At 35.1% G+C, this 20,669-nt stretch overlaps 1 pseudogene; it reads left to right on the plus strand.

Moving 5' to 3' along the window:
- Nucleotides 1-3,518: 3,518 nt before the first annotated feature.
- Nucleotides 3,519-7,694, plus strand: LOC124889742 (annotated as a pseudogene).
- Nucleotides 7,695-20,669: the final 12,975 nt, after the last annotated feature.

A 20,669-nucleotide genomic window follows, 5' to 3' on the forward strand; every position in this document is an offset into this window, starting at 1 on the left:
ACATTCAAGGAGTAATGAAAAGCAAAATTCATATCATGTTAACTGAAATAGTCAAAACCATCAGCAGAATACTCAAGCAAAATAGATCTCAAGACTACAAACCAGAAGGGCTAAACTTCTCTCAAGTGGGATATTGATAGGGGTTTGGGAAATTGGAATGTGGTTAGGGACAGGAGAAGAAGTACAAAGAGTGATAATCAATCTCTTCCAATTACTAATCCATTCCAAGATTTAGTTAATGAAGACAAGATATAAGCAGAATGTAGCACTAAAGGCAACACCTATGTTATAATGAGTAGAGAAGATAATACGCAAGCAGAATGTAGCAATCAAGGAAACACCACAACTATAATTACTAGTTAACAACATACTAACCATAGAGATAACGACAAGGGTGAAAAGAATGAACAAAAGACTAGGTCACCAAGGCTTTTGTTCCCGGATTGCAGAAGGAAATTTCATCACCAGTGCAGAGAAGTCCTGACAAAGGAAATCAAGCTGCGATATGCAAAAAAAAAGGCGAGTTAGAGAAGCTCAAAAGAGAAAAAAATGTTAAGTTCCAGAGAGGAAAGGGAGAAGCTACAGAATGTAAATGGAGGAGTAAAATGTGCTCTGGAGGAGTTTAAGTGCTGATATACATGATGGTACTTGCATCAATCAAGTAGTTAAAGGAAATTCAGACCACCAGGATAAAGATACCCACATTATTCATGATTTCCCAACTGATGGGGAAAATCTTGAGGTGGATCCTCAGGTAGTGTAATAGAAAGCTTATTATTTCCTTTTAATGAAGGGTAAATTGGTAATTATAACCAATTATTAGTAGTAATTAAGGAAATTAAAAGTGGACAAACCAAAAACTTCTTCAGTTTCACTTAAGATTAGCTCAAAAAAAACATTAGGGCCAGTTATAATCCCATTATTCTGGGAATAGAAAGCCAGCAGCATAGAAGTATAATACAAAACAAGAAACTTATGGTGAAATTTGGGAGAATTGATAGGCGAAAATAAATATTTTGAAACACTGTTGGCGGCTGGAAAAATTACAGGTATTGACATCAATTAACATTACAATAGAGTATTCGAGTATTATTTTAGAAGTATAGTTGCATGTACGGGAAAACTAAGTGATGAATTCTTTATATTGTTAAGAATTCTCTCAATGATTGGTCCAAATAAATTTCAATCACTGGAGTAATGATTAGTTTGCATGTTAATGAATAGAAAAGTTGCATTCAAATTCTTTTCGTATTCTCAAGTTATTCGATCTCATACTACCAAACTTTAAGGCTTTGTGTTTTTTTTAGTTGCACGCAGATGGGTACTATTTTAGGGTCATGGTGTTAATATGTTGGATGAACTTTTAAGTGAGATCTAGATTACTATTTTTTTTACTCATAATTTATAGGTTAAGGTGTGAGATATTAAGACTTGGTCCTAAACTTAAAAGTTAAGGATATTGAGACTTGATCCCGAATAGCATAATTGATATTGTTATTTAATATTTTGTTTAGATTGATTCCATTGGTCGTTGTTGGTTGGTGTTCTACACATTGCAAAGTTGGGGAATTTATCATTAGAGAGGTAAGTGAAACTTTAAGCTTTGATGCTTGTTTTTCAAATCTGCATTATAAAAATTATGTTTTTTTGCCTAGTCCATGTGCTGGAACAAGCGTGCGACTTGGTAGAATCGGTGATATTGATTATTTGAGGATATGATTTTGCAAAGTTTAGTGAGAGTTATTTAGTGATAATATGTAAGGTGATGTAGGGGTGTTGAACATACTTTTCGTCACTGCCGTTATAGTCTCTAGGGGCATACATAGCTGCCGTAATATGTTAGGGGCTTGTATATGCTGCTATATTAGACTTTTTGGGGAATTATATATGCTTCCGTGGACTTGTCAGTGTGCTAGGCCAATCACATTCACTTCCATTTATGACAAGTCCTGAGTGTGGATTGAGTTGAGATATAGGGTGGCATTTTTGAACTTTCTTTGGATCTTATTGACACTACTTTATGAGAGATATTATGTACATATTATTAATGTATTTTGTATTTTCTAACACTTGTTCTAGGGGTATTAAATTAGCGGTTCGAGGATCTTACTCGGTTATATTTATATTGCTCACTCCTTACTTGCATACCTGCAGATACGGTTGCTGAGAAAGGCTTATAGATAATTGTCTTTACTTGAGGATTCTGTCGCTGAGGTGAGACTTCACATCGTTCATGAAGGCTGTCATTCATCTTTAGTTATTTTTAGCTTATATTTCCTTTTGTTGGGTTTGCATGCCCCAAATTTGAACTCATGTAGCTCTGTTTAGATGCTCCATAAACTTAGTGTGGGACTTGGGTTAGAGATCTGTTATGTAAACTATTGTCGTTTTCATAAATCACTATGCGGTATCTTGTTGGATAATTACCCTGTGTTAATGATTATTTCGTGCATGTGGAGTTGTATATGTTTTCATCTCAGTGTTTTTAGATATTGTGAATGTATAAAAAATTGGTTCTCCAGGCAAGTGGTGTTATCAGGAGCCAGTCACGCCTAAGGGTTATTTTGGGACATGAAAAAGTTGGCATTAGATCCAAGGCTTTAGGTCTCGTGTCATGGAGCAATGTTTAGTAGATTCTTGTTCAGGGGTATGTAGGAGCCCATACTTATGAACTTGAGGCTATGGAACATCTAGGAAGTTTTCCCTTATTTATTAATTATTCATACGTTGAGTTGAATTAAGTCTAGCCATTAAATATGATTTCGTAGTTGGTTAAGAGATGTGGTTGTTCTATCGCTTGTCGATCTAATGCACTTGCTAGGTGTAGTGCTAAGCAGGATCTAGCTGTGGTGGTGGTAGAGTTGGGTCTAATCCAACCAGGCCTCGAACTAGAATGCAGACTGGTGCTCAGTCTAGAGTTGGGAATGGGGGACAACCCCAAGTTGGGGCTTCTGAGAAAGTACAGGACCAAGTTTATCGAGATACTCCAGCTGTAGTTCTAGTTGCTAAATCTACTATTGCATTGCCTACAAACATAGTGGTAAGAATGTTGAATGTATTTGAGGCATTGGTGCCTAATCAGGGCCGAGCTCCAGCTGCTCAGGCTGCTTCCCAAACACAGGCACAAGTTCAGTTGAATGTTGCAACTTCTTAGGCACCTCAACCATTTGATCATTCGGTTGCAGCTATAAGTCAACAAGGATCTGAAGAATTTCATGGATCTTAAGCCACCGGAGTTTGATGCTACACCATCTTTTGTTGAGCCTTAAAAGTTTTTATATCGCCGCGAGAAGATACTGACTACTTTGGGACTAAAGGAGACTCATGGTGTAGAATTTACTATTTTTCTATTATCAGGGTCTCTCGAGGCTTGGTGAACTTCCGTTTTGAGGGGCAGACAAGCAGGGCTACCACAAATCACTTGGTCAGATTTTTCAGCTATGTTCTTGGACAGATTTTTTCTCTTGAGCAAACAAGATGACATGAGATACCAGTTTAATGAGTTATGATAGTGATCCATGATAGTCACTGAGTATAAAGCTAAGTTTACTGAGTTGTCCAGGTATGTTCCATCTTTAGTTGCAGATCAGAGAGAGAAAGTAAAAAAATTTGTGAATGGACTTAAGGCTCTTTATCGTGGTCCAATGATATGCGATGTGTATAATGGATCCTATTATGAGGTATTTGACAATGCTCTCCATTCTGAGTCCTATTATGAGATGGAAAGGATTAATCGAGAAAATAAGAAAGCATGTAACTCAGGTGGGTTTAGTGGTGTTCCATCTGGAAGCAAGAATAGTTTTGATCATGGACAGTCTAGGCCTATGTAGTCAAAGTCAGTTGGCCAAGCTTCATGGAATAGTTATCCAGCTAGACAGGGACAACAACAACAAATACATGGGAAGAGTAGCAATTTCTTTCAGTCTGAGCAGCGTTCAAAATGTTCTAATTGTGGCAGAAATTATAGTGGACGTTGTTTTGAAGTTGGTGGTCCTTGTTATACTTATGGTGAAAGAGGGCACATTGCTAAGTTTTCTCCTAAGAGAGATTCTAGATCTAGTCATGCTACTCCTCAGGTGCGGAGAGATGTTATAGGTACTCATGCTCACACATAGATAGTTAGGATCACTCCATAAGGTGCTCGTGGATAGGGTTGATAGGGTGATCAGGGATCTCAGATAACAGGTGGACCACCGAGATTCTTTGCTATGGCTAGACAGGACATCGAGGCATCTAATGCAGTGATCACAGGTATTATCACTGTAAACTTTCATGAGGCTTATTCTCTTATTGATCCTGGTTCTATGTATTCGTATGTGTCCCCATCTTTACTTTATTCTTAGAGAGAAGGATTGAGACTCTTGTTGAGCCATATATTATTATAACCACAGCAGGGGAGACCTTATTAATGGATAGAGTTTATAGAGATTGTGTGAAATCTATTCATGGTAAGGACACGATAGTTTATCTACTTATGTTGCCAATGACTGATTTTGATATGAGTATGGGTATAAATTGGTTGGCATCATATTATGCTTTGGTTGATTGCTATGCTAATCTTATACGTTTTGATATTCTTGGAGAACCACCTTTAGTGTGGAAAGGTATAACTCCTGTGACTCAACGGAAAATAATATCCTATGTAAAATCCCGCCAAATGATTAACCATGGTCGTTTGGGTTTTATTGCTACTGTTCATGACACTTGAGTAGAGGAAGTTTCTATAAATAATTTTCCTATTGTTTAGAAGTTTACTGATGTGTTTCCAGATGATTTGCTTGGGTTACCTTCAATGAGAGAAATTGAGTTCAGTATTGATTTAGTGTCAGGGACTTAACATATCTCTATTCCACCTTACCGTATGGCTCCTGCTGAGTTAAGGTAATTGAAGGTTCAACTCCAGGAGTTACTTGATCAGGGATTCATCAGGCCTAGTGGGTCACCTTGGGGTGCACCTGTGTTATTTGTGAAAAAGAAAGATGGCACAATGAGAATATGGACTGACTATAGGTAATTAAATAAGGTGTCAATCAAGAATAAGTATCCTCTACCTTGAATTGATGATCTATTCGATCAGTTACAGGGTGCTACTCACATTTCTAAAATTGACTTGAGATCAGGTTATCATCAACTGAGAGTCAAGACCGAAGATATCACTAAGACAGCTTTTTGAGCCAGGTATGGATATTTTGAATTTTTAGTGATGTCTTTTGAATTGAATAATGCACATGCAGTGTTTATGGACCTAATGAATAGGGTATTCAAGAAGTATTTAGACCAATTTGTTATTGTGTTCATTGATGATATTTTGATTTACTCTCTGAGTGAGGTGGAACATGAACAACACTTGAGAGTTGTGCTGTAGACACTTAGAGAACACAAGCTATATGCCAAGTTCTCAAAGTATGAGTTTTGGTTGGGCACAGTTTCATTTTTGGGGCATGTGGTGACAAGAGATGGAATTCATGTTGATCCAAAGAAGACTAAAGCAGTTCGATTTTGGCCTCAACCTAGTACCGTTACAGAGATATGTAGCTTCTTGGGGTAAGCTAATTATTATAGGAGGTTTATAGATAGTTTCTCGAAGGAAGCTGCTCCATTGATGTACTTAACTAAAAAGGGTATCATTTTTCAATGGTCGGATGAATGTGAAGAAAGTTTTCAGCAATTTAAAACGACATTGATTTTGGCTCTGATTTTTACTTCACCTACGATAGAGGGTGGTTTCACTATTTATTGTGATTCATATCGATTGGGTTGGGTTGTGTTTTAATGCAGAGTGGTAAAGTGGTGGCATATACTTCTCGACAGCTAAAGGTCCATGAGAAGAATTATCTGAATTACGACTTGGAATTGGCCGCGGTTGTATATGCACTTAAGAACTGGCGTCATTATATTTATGGTAAGCTGTGTGAAATCTATACTGATCATAAGAGGCTGCAGTACTTATTCAAGCAAAGAGATCTGAATCTGAGACAACAGTGATGGTTAGAGTTACTTAAATATTATTATCTCACTATCTTGTACCATCCTAGGAATGCTAATGTAGTAGCAGACACTTTAAGTAGGAAGTCTATGGGCAGCTTGGCCTAATTTTCTACCGAAAGATGACCTCTGGTTATGGATGTCATATCTTTAGCAAATCATGGAGTTCGAATTGCTCACACGATGCCTGGCAAGTTACTTGCGGTTATGGTGGTTCAGTCGTCCTTACCTGGGCAAGTTAAGACTTGCCAATATGATGATCCCTATCTTGTTGGGATTCGAGATTGAGTGCGAAATGATGGTGTTAAGTTTTTAACTATTGATGATGAAGGTGTGTTACATCGGCATGGAAGATTGTGTGTTCCCATTGTGGGTGATGTGAGGTAGCTAATTCTTGATTAGGCTCATAGCTCGCGATATTCTATCCACCCTGGTGCTACAAAAATGTATCAAGACTTGTATGGGTTATACTGGTGGAAAGGTATAAAGGTTGATATTTTGAAACATGTTACTAGTTGTTTAAATTGTCAGCAGGTCAAATATGAACATCAAAAACCTGGTGAAACGATGTAAAAATTGATTATTCCAGAGTGGAAGTAGGAAAGGATTACTATGGATTTTGTTGTTGGGTTTCCAAATACTTTCAGAAAGCATGACTCAGTTTGGGTGATAGTGGATAGACTTATAAAATCTGCTTATTTCATACTAGTTCGGGTTACTTATAGCGCTAAGCAATTAGCAAAAGTTTACCTTCGGGAGATAGTTCAGCTTCATGGTGTACCTATCTCACTCCTGATCGAGGTGCATAGTTCATTGCTGAGTTTTGGAGATCTTTTCATAAATCATTGGGTTCACAAGTTGAGTTGAGTACAACTTTTCATCCGCAGACTAATGGATAGTCTGAACGAGTTATTCAGATCTTAGAGGACATGCTTAGAGCTTACACTATTGACTTTGGTGGCCGTTGGGATGACCAGTTGCCTTTAGCAGAGTTTCCTTATAATAATAGCTACCAGTTGAGCATTCAAATGGCACCATATGAGGCTCTAAATAGTCATAAGTGTCATTAACCAGTTGGTTTGGTTGAGCCCAGTGAAGCATAGTTATTGGGTCCAGATTTAGTTCAGCAAGCAATGGAAAAGGTTGCAGTGATATGAGACCTACTTAAGACGTCACAAAGTAGGAAAAAGTCCTATGCAGATAAGAGGGTCTATGATTTGGAGTTTGAAAAAGGGGAAAAAGTATTTCTGAAAGTTTCTCCCATGAAGGGAGTTATGAGGTTTGGCTGGAAGGGTAAGCTAAGTCCTAGATACATCGGTCCTTATGAGATTTTGGACCGACTTGGATTGGTGGCGTATAGGCTTGCTTTACCTCTGAGATTTTCTGCAGTTCAACTTTTGTTTCACGTGTCTATGCTTAGACGATATGTCCGTGATTATAGCCATAAGATTCGGCTAGAGGATGTAGAGCTTGATGAGAATCTGACTTATGAGGAAAGCTCGATAGCTATTCTTGATAGGCAAGTGTGACAGTTGAGACCGAAAAAGGTAGTTTCAGTCAAAGTGTTATGGCGTAACCATCCAACCGAGGAAGCTACTTGGGAGTTCGAGGAGGAAATGCGAGTTATATATCCTCACTTATTTGACATTTTAGGTATGATTCTAGACCTGTTCGAGGACGAACGTTATTTTAAGTGGGGGAGAATATAATAGCCAACTTATTATTTCCTTTTAATGAAGGGTTAGTTGGTAATAATAACCAATTATTAATAGTAATTAAGGAAATTAAAAGTGGACAAGCCAAAAGCTTCTTCAGTTTCACTTAAGATTAGCTTAAATAGAACAATTGGGCCAGTTATAATCCCATTATTCTAGGAAGAGAAAGCCAGCAACATAGAAATATATAAAAAAAAAACAAGAAACTTATGGTGAAATTTGGGAGAATTGATAGGCGAAAATAAAGATTTCGAAACACTGTTGACGGCTGGAAAAATTGCAGGTATTGACATTAATTAACATTACAGTAGTGTATTCGAGTATTATTTTGGAAGTATAGTAGCATGTGCGGGAAACTATGTGATGAATTCTTTATATTGTTAAGAATTCTCTCAATGATTGGTCCAAATAAATTTCAAGCACTGGAGTAATGATTAGTTTGCATGTTAATGAATAAAAAGTTGCAGTCAAATTCTGTTCATATTCTCAAGTTATTTGATCTCATACCACCAAACTTTAAGGCTTTGTGTTTTTTTTAGTTGCATGCAGATGGGTATTATTTTAGGGTCATCGTGTTAATATGTTGGATGATTTTTCAAGAGAGATCTAGATTATTTTTTTTTACTCATAATTTATGGGTTAAGGCGTGAGATATTAAGACATGGTCCTAAACTTAAAATTTAAGGATATTGAAATTTGATCCCCAATAGAATAATTGATATTGTTATTTAATATTTTATTTAGATTGATTCCATTGGTCGTTGTTGGTTGGAGTTCTACACATTGCAAAGTTGGGGAATTTATCATTAGCGAGGTAAGTGAGACTTTAAGCTTTGATGTTTGCTTTTCAAATCTGCTTTATAAAAATTATATTTTTCTGCCTAGTCCATGTGTTGGAACAAGCGTGCGACTTGGTAGAGTTAGTGGTATTGATTATTTGTGGATATTTTTTTGTAAAGTTTAGTGAGAGCTATTTAGTGATAATATGTGAGGTAATGTAGGGATGTTGAACAAATTTTTCGTCACTGCCGTTATAGTGTCTAGGGGCATACATAGCTGCCGTAATATGTTAGGGGCATTACTTATACTGTCGTAATATGTTAGGGGCTTGTACATACTGCCGTAGTAGACTTTTTGGGGCATTATATATGTTGTCGTGGACTTGTCGGTGTGCTAGGACGATCACCTTCACTGCCATTTATGACAAGTCATGAGTGTGGATTGAGTTGAGATATAGGGTGACATTTTTGAACTTTCTTTGGTTCTTATTGAAATTTCTTTATGAGAGATATTATGTACATATTATTTTTGTATTTTGTATTTTGTAATACTTATTCCAGGGGTATTAAAGTAGAGGGTCGAGGATCTTACTGGGTTATATTTATATAGCTCATTCCTTACTTGCATACCTGCAGATATAGTTGCGAGAGAGGCTCGTGGCTGATTGTCTTTATGTGTGGATTCTGTTGTTGAGGTGAGCCTTCACATTGTTCGTGAAGGCTGTCATTCATCTTTAGTTATTTTTAGCTTATATTTCCTTTCGTTGGGTTTGCATGCCCCAATGTTGAACTCATGTAACTCTGTTTAGATGCTCCATGAACTTAGTATGGGACTTGGGTTAGAGATTTGTTATCTAAATTATAGTCGTTTTCATAAATCACTATGCGTATCTTGTTGGATAATTACATTGCGTTAATGATTATTTTGTGCATATGGAGTAGTTTATGTTTTCATCTCAGTATTTGTAGATATTGTGAATTTATAGAAAATTGGTTTTCCCGACAAGTGGTGTTGTCGTGATCCAGTCACGCCTAAGGGTTATTTGGGACATGACAAGTAGATCTCAAGATGATAGTTTAGCATTGATCGAGATACCTATTGTTCTGCAGATAGATGTATCACAGATGGTTAGGATGGAATCTCCTAACATAATCTTCCATTAGATTGTATCTCATAACTTTGGAGAAAACAATGGTGGAGAAATTGCATATTAAGAATAGATTGCTAAGGGTATTACAAAATCAGAGATGTCAAATGACTTACTGGAGAATATCTTGACTAAAGTAGACCTATCACCAAGGATGCCGAAATTTGTAAAAAAAGAAAAGAAACAAGGCAATGGAGAGCACAGTCAGCCAATCAGAGTTCAGCCAAAGAGACTCAAATCAACCCCAAAAGATATCAATGAAGGATTTTATATGGAATATAAGATCAGTGAAATCTCAACAAGCTTTTCAAAGGGTGCAAATGCTTCACAAGTTCCATAATATTTCATTCATTTCCTTAACAGAAGCATTTCAGAATTCCAGAAACATCAATAAATATAGGAGATGATTGAAGATGCCAAGTGCTATAACCTATTGTAATGGCAATATTTGGTGTTTTACAAATAATGATGTAGATACAATAGTTATTAAGGAAACATAACAATAGCTAGCTACACAGTTAAAGTATCCCAGTTAAACAACCAACTTATATGTTACATTGGTGTATGCTAAATGCACTTCTAATCAAAGATTGATCCTTTGGGAGGATTTATATCAATTAGCAGCAGAAATGAATAGGCCATGGGTGATTAGGGGTGATTTCAATATAGTGCTTAATTCAGAAGAAAAGATTGGTGATTTATCAGTTAATGATGCTGATTGTGAAGATTTTGGGAGTTGCGTATCATCTTGTGATTTGACAAAAGTACAATTTAAGGGAAGTCTATTCAACTGGTGGAATGGTAGGGCTGGTAATGATTGCACTTTTAAATGATTAGATGGAATTCTAATCAATCAATATATGCATGATTGGTTTAATCATATTGAGATTGAAGATATACCAAGAATGGGATCTGATCATACCCCTATGTTACTGAAGTGTGAAGCTAGGTTCGCTATTCACAGGAACCTTTTAGGTTTCTCTAATTCTGGATGGAGAATAATTCCTTCAAGGACATTTTTAGATAGAATTGGACTCCAAATGCCTCTCAGAATCCTTTTTTAGATTTCAAGGAAAATATCAATAAAGTTAAATCAGCACTGACAAAATAGAGTAGAGATATTTATGGTGACATTTTCAAGCAACTTATCATTAGAGAAGACATTGTGAAGAATAAAGAAAAGTTGTTTGATGAGGTTCCTACATCTAAAAATAGAGAAGTACTGCAAAGAGCTCAAGCTGAATATAAAATATATCTACATATTGAAGAGACATTCTAACAACAAAAGGTAGGATATGACTGGTTTTAGAATGGTGACAAAAATACTAAGTTCTTCTACAATATTATGAAAGGGAGGAGAAAAAGATTACATTTGTAAAGGATACATAACAATGAGGGGAAATTGGTTAGTGGATGAACAAGACAAAGCAGCGAAAACAGTTAATATTTATCAGAATTAGTTCTCCAAAGAAAGAGATACCACATCTTTCTCACTTCTTAGAGACATTTCAAAATCTATTTGGGATGAAGATAATGTAGAGCTTTGTAGGCAACCTGATTTAAATGATGTTAAAAGGGTTGTTTTTGAATTAAATGGGGACAATGCTAGTGGTCCAGATGGTCTAACAAGAAGATTTTGTCAAAGTTACTGGGAGATTGTGGGGAATGATATTCTCAGGTAAAGCTTTTACATTACTCTCAGGGTAATACTCTTCCTAAATCCATTACTCATACTAATTCGGTTCTTCTACCTAAGAAAAACCAGTACCAAGCTTTTACATATTTGAGACCTATTAGTTTGAGCAACTTCATTAACAAGATAATCTCTGGGGTTGTTCATGACAGGATAGAAATCCTTCTTCCCATGATCTATTGCAATCAATCAGGCTGTTGGAAGGGTAGAAGCATTATTAAGAATGTGCTATTGACTCAAGAGATTGTCACTGATATTAGAATTTGGGGTAAACCTTTTAATGTTGTCATAAAGCTGGATATGGCTAAAGTTTATGACATAATATCTTGGTTTTTTATGATGAAATTTCCAAGGAAAATGTTTTTTCATAAGTATTTATTGATATTATTTGGAGGATAATTTCAAATGACTGGTATTCTATCTTGGTTAATGGTAAATCTCATGATTTCTTTCATTCTACCTGGGGAGTGAAGCAAGGGGATACTTTGTCCCCTGCTTTATTAATTCTATCAACAGAGGTTTTAAGCAAGGCCTTTATTCTTTATTTGAAGATAATTAATTTGTAGGGTATGGTTTACCTAAGTGGAGTGGTAATTTGAATCATCTTTATGACATTATTATACTTGCTTTAACTAATAAGTATTCTTTAGAGAAAATTGTGTTAATTTTGCAGGAGTAGGAGTTTCGATCAGGGCAGAAGGTTAACATGGATAAGAGTTCTTATTACCTGCCTCAAAATGTAGCATCTGATGTAAGACAATTGGTGGAAGAGTGCACAGGTTTTATAAGAGGTCACTTTCCTTTGATATACTTAGGGTGTCCCATAACCTATTCTATAAAAAGCAAAAAAAATATTATGTTGATCTTATCAAAAGGGTTAAGACTAAGTTACAAGATTGGAAAGGGAATCTGTTATCATATGAAGGAAAAGAGGTGTTGATACTAAGTGTTTTACAAAGAATTCCTATACATGTACTTTCGGCCATAGTTCCTCCTAGTTGTGTTATCAAGGAATTGCACAGAATATTTGCTAAATTCTTTTGGAGTAACGAGGTCATTGGTAGGAGCAAACATTGGGTTGCTTAGCATAAAGTTTCCTTGCCCAAAAGGAAGGAGGACTATGTTTTAAATCTGTTTTTGATGTCTCACAAGCCATGCATGCTAAACTATGGTGGAGATTTAAAACAAAGAACACATTATGGTTACCTTTTTGTGGAATAAGCATTGTAAGAAACAATTACCTTCATTGGTTCAGTGAAGGGGAGGTTCTCAATAGTAGAAACATATCCTACACAATAGAAACTGCAATGAACAACACCTATGGTTGAAACCTAAGAGAGGTTTAGTAACTATTTGGTATGATAATTGGACAATGCTTGGTACACTTTATAATCAACAATCAAAGGTGATTTCTTGTCATTCTTTGACATAAGGTGGTGTGTTTATGAATGAAGTAGGCTGGGACTATGAGGAAATGTAAAATTAAATACCTGACCACATTGTAAATCATATTAGAAATCATATAGATCATGTCAAGCAATCTGAGATGGGGGATAAACCTTGGTGGACTAAGAAAAGTTTTGGAATATTTATAGTAAAGAGTGCCTGGGTTATCTTAGGTGAAAGGACTTCCTTTTAAAATTTTAATCTTTAGGTGGAGAGTACAGACTAATAGGTGCCTGTTGCAAAAATTTTGGCTAAGTGGAACCCTAATATCTCTTAACTTTGTTCTTGTTGTACAGTACCAGCCAAAGAGACCATGGAACATCTTTTTCTAAAAGGTTAAATTGCTACCAATGTTTGGAATTATGTTTCAAATGCAACTGGTATCATTGGTCCTCAGATTCAAGTAAAATAGACCATGAAAAAGTGGTGGGATGCATATGGGAATGCAAAACAAAAGGTGATGTTTGAAGCTATTCCTAATATTGTTTTAGAGTTTATATGGAAGAGGAGAAACACAGTATTACATGGAGGAGTGTATTCTATAGGTAAAGTGTTGTGTGATATTAATAGTACTATTCAGAATGTTATCAAATTGAAGTTTCAATATATTGAGATCCCTAAATCTTGGCCTTATATGGTAGGCAAAGTTTTTAGTGCAAAACTGTGAAATGGTTACCACTACCAGCTAGCTGGTTGGTGGAAATGTAAAACAAATGGGGCCTCAAGAGGTAATTCAGGTGATAGCTCTACAACTTTTTTGTGTAAGAAATAACGGTGGTGATTTAGTGGGTACAAAGGATTTGAAGATTGTTGATTCATCTAACTGGTGGCTGAGGTTGTGGTAGTTAGAGAAGGTTTGCAGTATTACTGGGAAAATGATTTCCTTAATATTATTATTGAATCTGATTCTTTAGCTTTGGTGCACATCATTAATAGAGTTTGGGAAGTCCCTTGGAGTGTGACAATGGAGGTCAAGTCCATTAAAAGGCTTATGGAGACTATGTCGGTAAGAGTACAACAATCCTTGAGGGAGAGAAATACTTTTGCTGACTATTTTGCTAACTTGATTTTTGATTATGCAGGAAAAGTTGAATATATGAGTTTCAAGGAAGTTCTACTTAAAGTCAAAAGGATTATCAATCTTGATAAGCTAAGTTTACCAAACATGAAAATCAGGGACTTTGTTACAAATTTCACAACTTAAATAGTCATAGTTTCTAGTACACTTTTATTTTATGAATACTAATGTTGAGTTTAAAAGATCGAACCTATTAATGTACTTTGTGATGTCTAAATTAATTTTGGTTGGTTATTATACCATGCACCTGGTGATAGCTTTGAGGTGTTACATATGGTATAAAATAAAGACTCACAAGTTAATAGTAGGAAATTTTTTTAATATTTCATTTAGTATTTATACACTTTTGTCACTGATCTTAGTAATTCACTCTAGTTTTGACGCTCTTCACTTAAAATGGTGGTATTAACCTCTGTGGGTTCAATTCATTAAAAAAAGTGTAAAGACAAGGGTGTTAGAATAGAATTGCAGAGTTCTAGTCATACCTCTATTTTCCACTTGAAGATTTTAGCTTGGTGTTTGACTAGCATGAGCAGATGAATCCTAATAGCTTGAAGCAGCTAGATCCAACCATAAGATTTTTAAAATTAGATATTTTTTTGAGGATTTAAATGTCAATGGTGGTATCTGTTGGGTTCAATTGGTGAGAATAAAAAATGAAGGGACACAACCCTTTGAGGAAAAGACATATTGTTTTGGAAAAAGGAATGACTATTTGGATAGTTGTGTCTGTTCAGAAAAAGACACAATGTTTTGAATGAATAGACATGACTCTTCTAAAGGATACACTTTTTCGGATGAACCCTTGCCACCTTTCGGAAGGGGCACTTTATGGCTATATAAACCTGCATTTTTTTCCCAAGTTTAGTATGAAAAATTTATGCAAAAAGTTCATCTAATTTTCTGAAAAACACACTTCTTTGAAAGATCATTTCGATCTTGTATTGAGGGTGTTACTAACTTCATAAGTGTTCTTGTTTTATACTTGAACTTGTGTTGAAGTTGTGCCCAAATATAGATTTTTGTATAAGCAAAGAACAACAATCTTAAGGAAATAATACTACTAATTTGTATCATTTCAATTACTGCTTTTTCAGTAAATAGTTGAACTTCATATTGATAGTTCTTCAACTTTTTGAACTTGTGTTTGAAGTTCTTGAAACTTCATTTTGATAGTTCATAAGTTGGCTGAACTTGTGTTGAAGTTCTTAACATTTGGTTTTGCTATTTTCCATAAAGTAGTTTGAACTTAATTATGTTGATGTTCATAAGTTGGGATGAACTTATTGTTAAAATTTCAAATTGGGTTCATAAGTTTGAACTGATTGCATCTGGATAAGTGAGTTTTTCTTTGAACTATCCGTAGTGAACATGCATCGGATACACTCAGTCAATTGGTAGATTTGATATCTTTGAACCATCGAGCTTTAATGTAAACCTAGACAACACATGTCACACAAACAGTCTTTCACCATTTATGGTTCTCACAATTTTGTTCGTTTAAGCCTTAAACATGTCCCGGTTTCATGAGAACTTAGAGAATGGGCCTTTACTAAACTTCTCCTTGAAACGGCTTTCACGTCACCCTCACATAGCTAATTTCTAAATGTTCAATCCTCTAGATTAAACTATTTGGTCAAATCTTCCAAATTTAGATAATTATTAAAAAACATCACACCATAAGTGTTATCCATATTTACTAAACATTGTCTACATCATGAGAATGGGTTGGGTATATTGACAATGTTAAACCTGTCAAACACAACTTTGTTTGATCTCCTTGAACCTATCTCTTGGGATCTCCAGTCTGGTAGGTAGTGTTACCGCCATGCTGACTTGTCCTAGGCCATAAACCCATTCTCTTGGATGTCCTCTCAACTCCTTCTCTAGATAGTCCTTTTATAAGTGGATCCGACATATCATCCTTTGACTTCACATAGTCAACAGTAATAATTCTACTAGAGAGAAGTTCTCTAATAGTATTGTGTCTCTGTCTTATATGACGCGATTTATAATTGTACATCATGTTGTCTACCCTACCTATTGCCGCGTGGCTATCACAGTGTATCCATACTAATGCCACTGGTTTGTGTCAATAAGGAATATCTTCCAAGAAATTTCTGAGCCATTCTACTCCTTCACCGGCTTTATCTAATGCCATAAACTGAAATTCCATTATAGAGCGAGTAATACATGTTTGTTTGGATGATTTCCAAGAGTCTGCCCCTCTACCGATAGTAAATACATATCCTCTTATGGATTTTACTTCATTCGATTTGGTGATCCAATTTGCATCACTATATCCTTCAAGTACCGTGGGATATTTATGTTAATGCAAAGCATTGTCTTGAGTGTATTTAAGATACCCCAACACTCTTTTCATTGCCATCCAATGAGTTTTATTGGGATTAATCGTGTACCGACTCAACTTACTAATAGCACATGCTATGTCTGGTCGTGTACAGTTCATGATATACATTAAACATCCCAACACTCTTGTATACTCCAACTGTGAGTCACTTTCACCTTCATTCTTTTAAAGTGCAAATCTCACGTCTAATGGAGTCTTGGTAATACCAAATTCCAAATACTTTAATTTGTCAAGTACCTTTTTAATGTAATGAGATTGTGACAATGCCAACCTGTGTAGAGTTTTATGGATTCTTATTCCTAAGATCACATCCTCAACTCCAAGTTTTTTCATATCAACTGATGATCAACATATCATCCACATACAAATAAATAATGACGTGGTGATTTGGAGTGTCTTTAATGTATATACATTTATCACATTCATTAATCTTGAATCCGTTAGCCAACATGGTTTGGTCAAACTCCGCATGCCATTGTTTAGGTTCTTATTTTAGTCAATACAACGACTTAACAAGTTTACACACCTTATTTTCTTTTCCTAAAATCACAAAACCCTCAGGTTGTTCTATCTAAATTTCTTCCTCCAATTGTCCATTTAGGAACACTGTTTTCCTATCCGTTTGATGGATTTCTAGACCATATACAGCCACCAAGGAAATTAACATCCGAATTGATGTTATGCTCGTTACAGGCGAGTATGTATCAAAGTAATCAAGGCCTTTCTTTTGTTTAAAGACTTTTACAACAAGTCTTGCCTTGTATTTGTCAGTTGTACCATCCACTTTCATTTTTATTTTAAAGATCCATTTAGAACCTAAAGATTTATTTGCTGGAGGAAGATCAACCAACTCACACATATGATTGCTTAAGATTGAATTAATCTCACTGCCTCTTTCCAAAAGGATGAGTCCGAAGACGCCATCACTTCTTTAAATGTTTGAGACCATTTTCTAAGAGAAATGTTACAAAATTCAATCCAAATGAAGTTGACATTCTTTGACGTATACTACGTCTTGGATTCTCATCATTATGTACATCCTCATTTGGTTCATCTCGAGGACTTTTAGGCCCCTGACTAGGCTGTTCATGTCTAGTTTTATACGCATAAATGTGTTAAAAAATTTAGCATTATCTGATTCAATTATCGTATTTTTATTGATATCCAGATGTTTAGATTTATGAACCAAAAACCGACATGATTTACTATTTTTAACATATCCTATGAACTGGCAGTCCACCGTCTTAGGTCCTATCCTTACTCTTTTAGGCATAGGAACTTGGACCTTCACTATACACCCCTACACTTTGAAATATTTTAAGTTTGGTTTCCTTCCTTTCTATTTTTCATATGAAATTGATTGTGTGTTATTATGGGGCACTCTATTGAGTATTCTGTTAGCCGTAAGGATTGCTCCCCCCAAGTTTTGCCATAAACCTGAACTTATTACTAAGACATTTATCATTTCCTTCAAGGTTTGTTTTTTCCTTTTTGCAATTCCATTAGATTGAGCTGAATACAGCCCATAGTTTGATGGACAATTTCATTTTCTACAGATATTTGCGCAAAGGGAGATTCATATTCTCTTCCACATCACTTCTTATCGTTTTTATCTTTTTATCCAACTGATTTTCAACTTTTATTTTATATTGACTTAGCACATCTATTGCTTCATCATTGCTGTTTTGCAAATAGACATAACAATATCTAGTGCAATCATCAATAAAAGTTATAAATTTTTTTTCCCACCACGAGATAGTGTTGACTTTCATATCATAAATGTCAGTGTGGATTAAGTCTAAGGGATTGGAATTCCTTTCATATCATAAAAGGAGGAAGTATTTTTTTAAGGGGGACAAAATATTAAGACCAACCCATTTTAGGACCATTTCTGAACTTAATCCGGTTAACTAATTATACCATCTTTAGAATGATAGTTGTCGAATGTAACCGATATAAAGACTAGAAGTTAAGTATATGTTATCCATTTTAATATTTTATTCTAGTGTAAATAATATACAAGGTTGGAATTCATGACTAACTTATTCTTTAATTTTAATATTATATATTTATTTTTGCTTTGATTATCGTATTATTTGTTGTTGCTACTGTTCTCTTCTTTATTATTTTTCAGCATTGTTTTCTTTACTATGATATTTCCTTTAAAAACATGATTTTTCTATGCTTCACTAAAATTTAGGATCTATCGGAATCAACCTCTTTACTTTTACAAAGTAGAGATGAGGTTACATACACGCCACCTTCTTCAAACCACATCATCGAGAAATATGTCCAATAGTGCTCAGGAACCTAGATTATACTTTACTCTCCCAGACTTCAACTGGAAGTTTTTTTGGGAAATTTGATTTGGCACATTACCACCTCAAGAGCAATGTGATATGAGTTACATTATTTACTTTATCAATGCACACAATATTTGCATTACATCAACTTTGCATTACATTAACTTCCAAATCTTAAATGATGAGTAGAAATCTCTTTTATAACATAAGTCATCCCCTAAAAAATGACATACAAAAAAAATAGTTAAATTTTGTAAGAAACATATGCTACATCTGAGATTACCGTAAACACACACATAATAATACTCTGAACTCTTGTAAGAGATACTTATTATAAGAGACACGTGCGATACATATAGCAAGCTTAAATGTATCTATTGTTGTAATAATATGTATCTCTCCTATATATAATTCACTCAACAATATAGCGAGAGATACATATTATATATATATATATATATATATATATATATATATATATATATATTAGTGCACAATATGTATCTTCAACCTTATTAATATGTATCTCTCATATGTATATTTCACTCAAACAAAAAAAGAGAGATACACACATCTACAAATATAACAACCCAGAAATACAAGATGAAGAAAAAGTATCAGATGTATCTCAGCCTAAATTATTGCCCAATAACAAACATGCAAATACTTTTCGGAGCTTGTCTCTAGTTGTAACTTCAACAACTCTTCTTCTTTTTGCACAAACTCGACCTCCCGAATTGGTAGATCCTCTTTTCTTAGAATCATCCACTCCTTTTTTCTTAGCCTTTTTTGCATGCTTTTCACGCAATTTCTTCATCGCAGTAGGATCATTTTTGTTTTTGGATCTATTTTCATTAAAATCATCAGAATCTTTGTCAAAAATATCAAGAACATAATTAACAACTTATTCATATTATTTGATGTTGTCTAATTGAGAGATTTCAAGACTAAAAGATAGTCCTAAATGTATATTCATTATGTTAGTTCAACCGAAATAGGCTGAAACTTTCGATAAACAAAGCCTTAATTGAACAATGTTAACAAAATAACTTTATAAGAATTTAAGATGCAGAGATTTACTTTTTCATAAAAATTGTAGAAGATGATAAGAAGATAGTGAAGATGTGTAAGACCCTTCAAAATTATCTCGTAGTCTGAGCCTTAGAGCATGTTGAGTGAAGTGTTAATCCAGCCTAAAAAGGTTGAGAAGTGTCTTCCCAAGTGAGAAGTATTTTAAACCATGTAGAATTTTCCTAATTTCGATTTTTTGTCATTTAGAGAACTGAATAAGCTTTCTGTCAATACCAAATTCGCCCAAATCCAACACTCAGATAAAGAGTTAGAGCTATTTTAGTGACACAGTGTGCCACCTACCACTTTAGCGCATCACTGATCCAGCCAAAATGGTATTCGTCAAAATCTAGTGAGGCTCCGTAATTATGTCGCGTCGCGCCAAGGCTTAGTTTCAGAATTGTCAATTTCCAATGCACCAACGCGATTCCACCGCGTCGCGGTGCCTTTCCAGTTCACAACTAAGGTGGCAACGTGATTTTCACCGCAGCGCGCGATCAAGCAGTTTCCTGATTGTCCAATTTCCAGTGAGCTTGCGTGATTATGGTGCATCACGCCAGCATGTAAAATAGGAATTTTTTAGTTTAATTCCAAGGGCGAAAAGGGTCTTTTCCCAACCTATATATATACTCTTTAACACGGGATTTGTCCTCATTTCACCCAAAATATCAATGTTTTCTCTCAATGCTCTTCAAGAACAAGAGCTAGAGTTTCTACAAAATCAAAACCCTTCCTTCTTCTTTAAGAGAAATCAAGAAATCAAGAATATCTCCAAGAGCTTTCAAGAAAGAGTTTCTCTAAGGTATGTAGATGTTGATTCTTGGGTCCCTTTCATCCAAGAAGCTCAAGAACCCTTTTCTAAAATTCAAAGATCTTATGTTTGTGGGATTTCATGATTCATGTGAGTTGAAATTATTGTTCATGCTATTATTGAGTTTTGATTCATGTTTGTTTTCAAGGTTTTCAAGTGTTGACCCTAGTATGTGAAATTCATGTGATGTTCATGATAAACCCTCTTCAAGTTGCTTGTTAAGTGATGTGTTCATGTCAATTAAGTATAGAAATTGTTGAATAAGCAAA

Source organism: Capsicum annuum, chromosome 12 (genome assembly GCF_002878395.1).
Source record: "Capsicum annuum cultivar UCD-10X-F1 chromosome 12, UCD10Xv1.1, whole genome shotgun sequence".
Classification (NCBI taxonomy): Eukaryota; Viridiplantae; Streptophyta; class Magnoliopsida; order Solanales; family Solanaceae; genus Capsicum; species Capsicum annuum.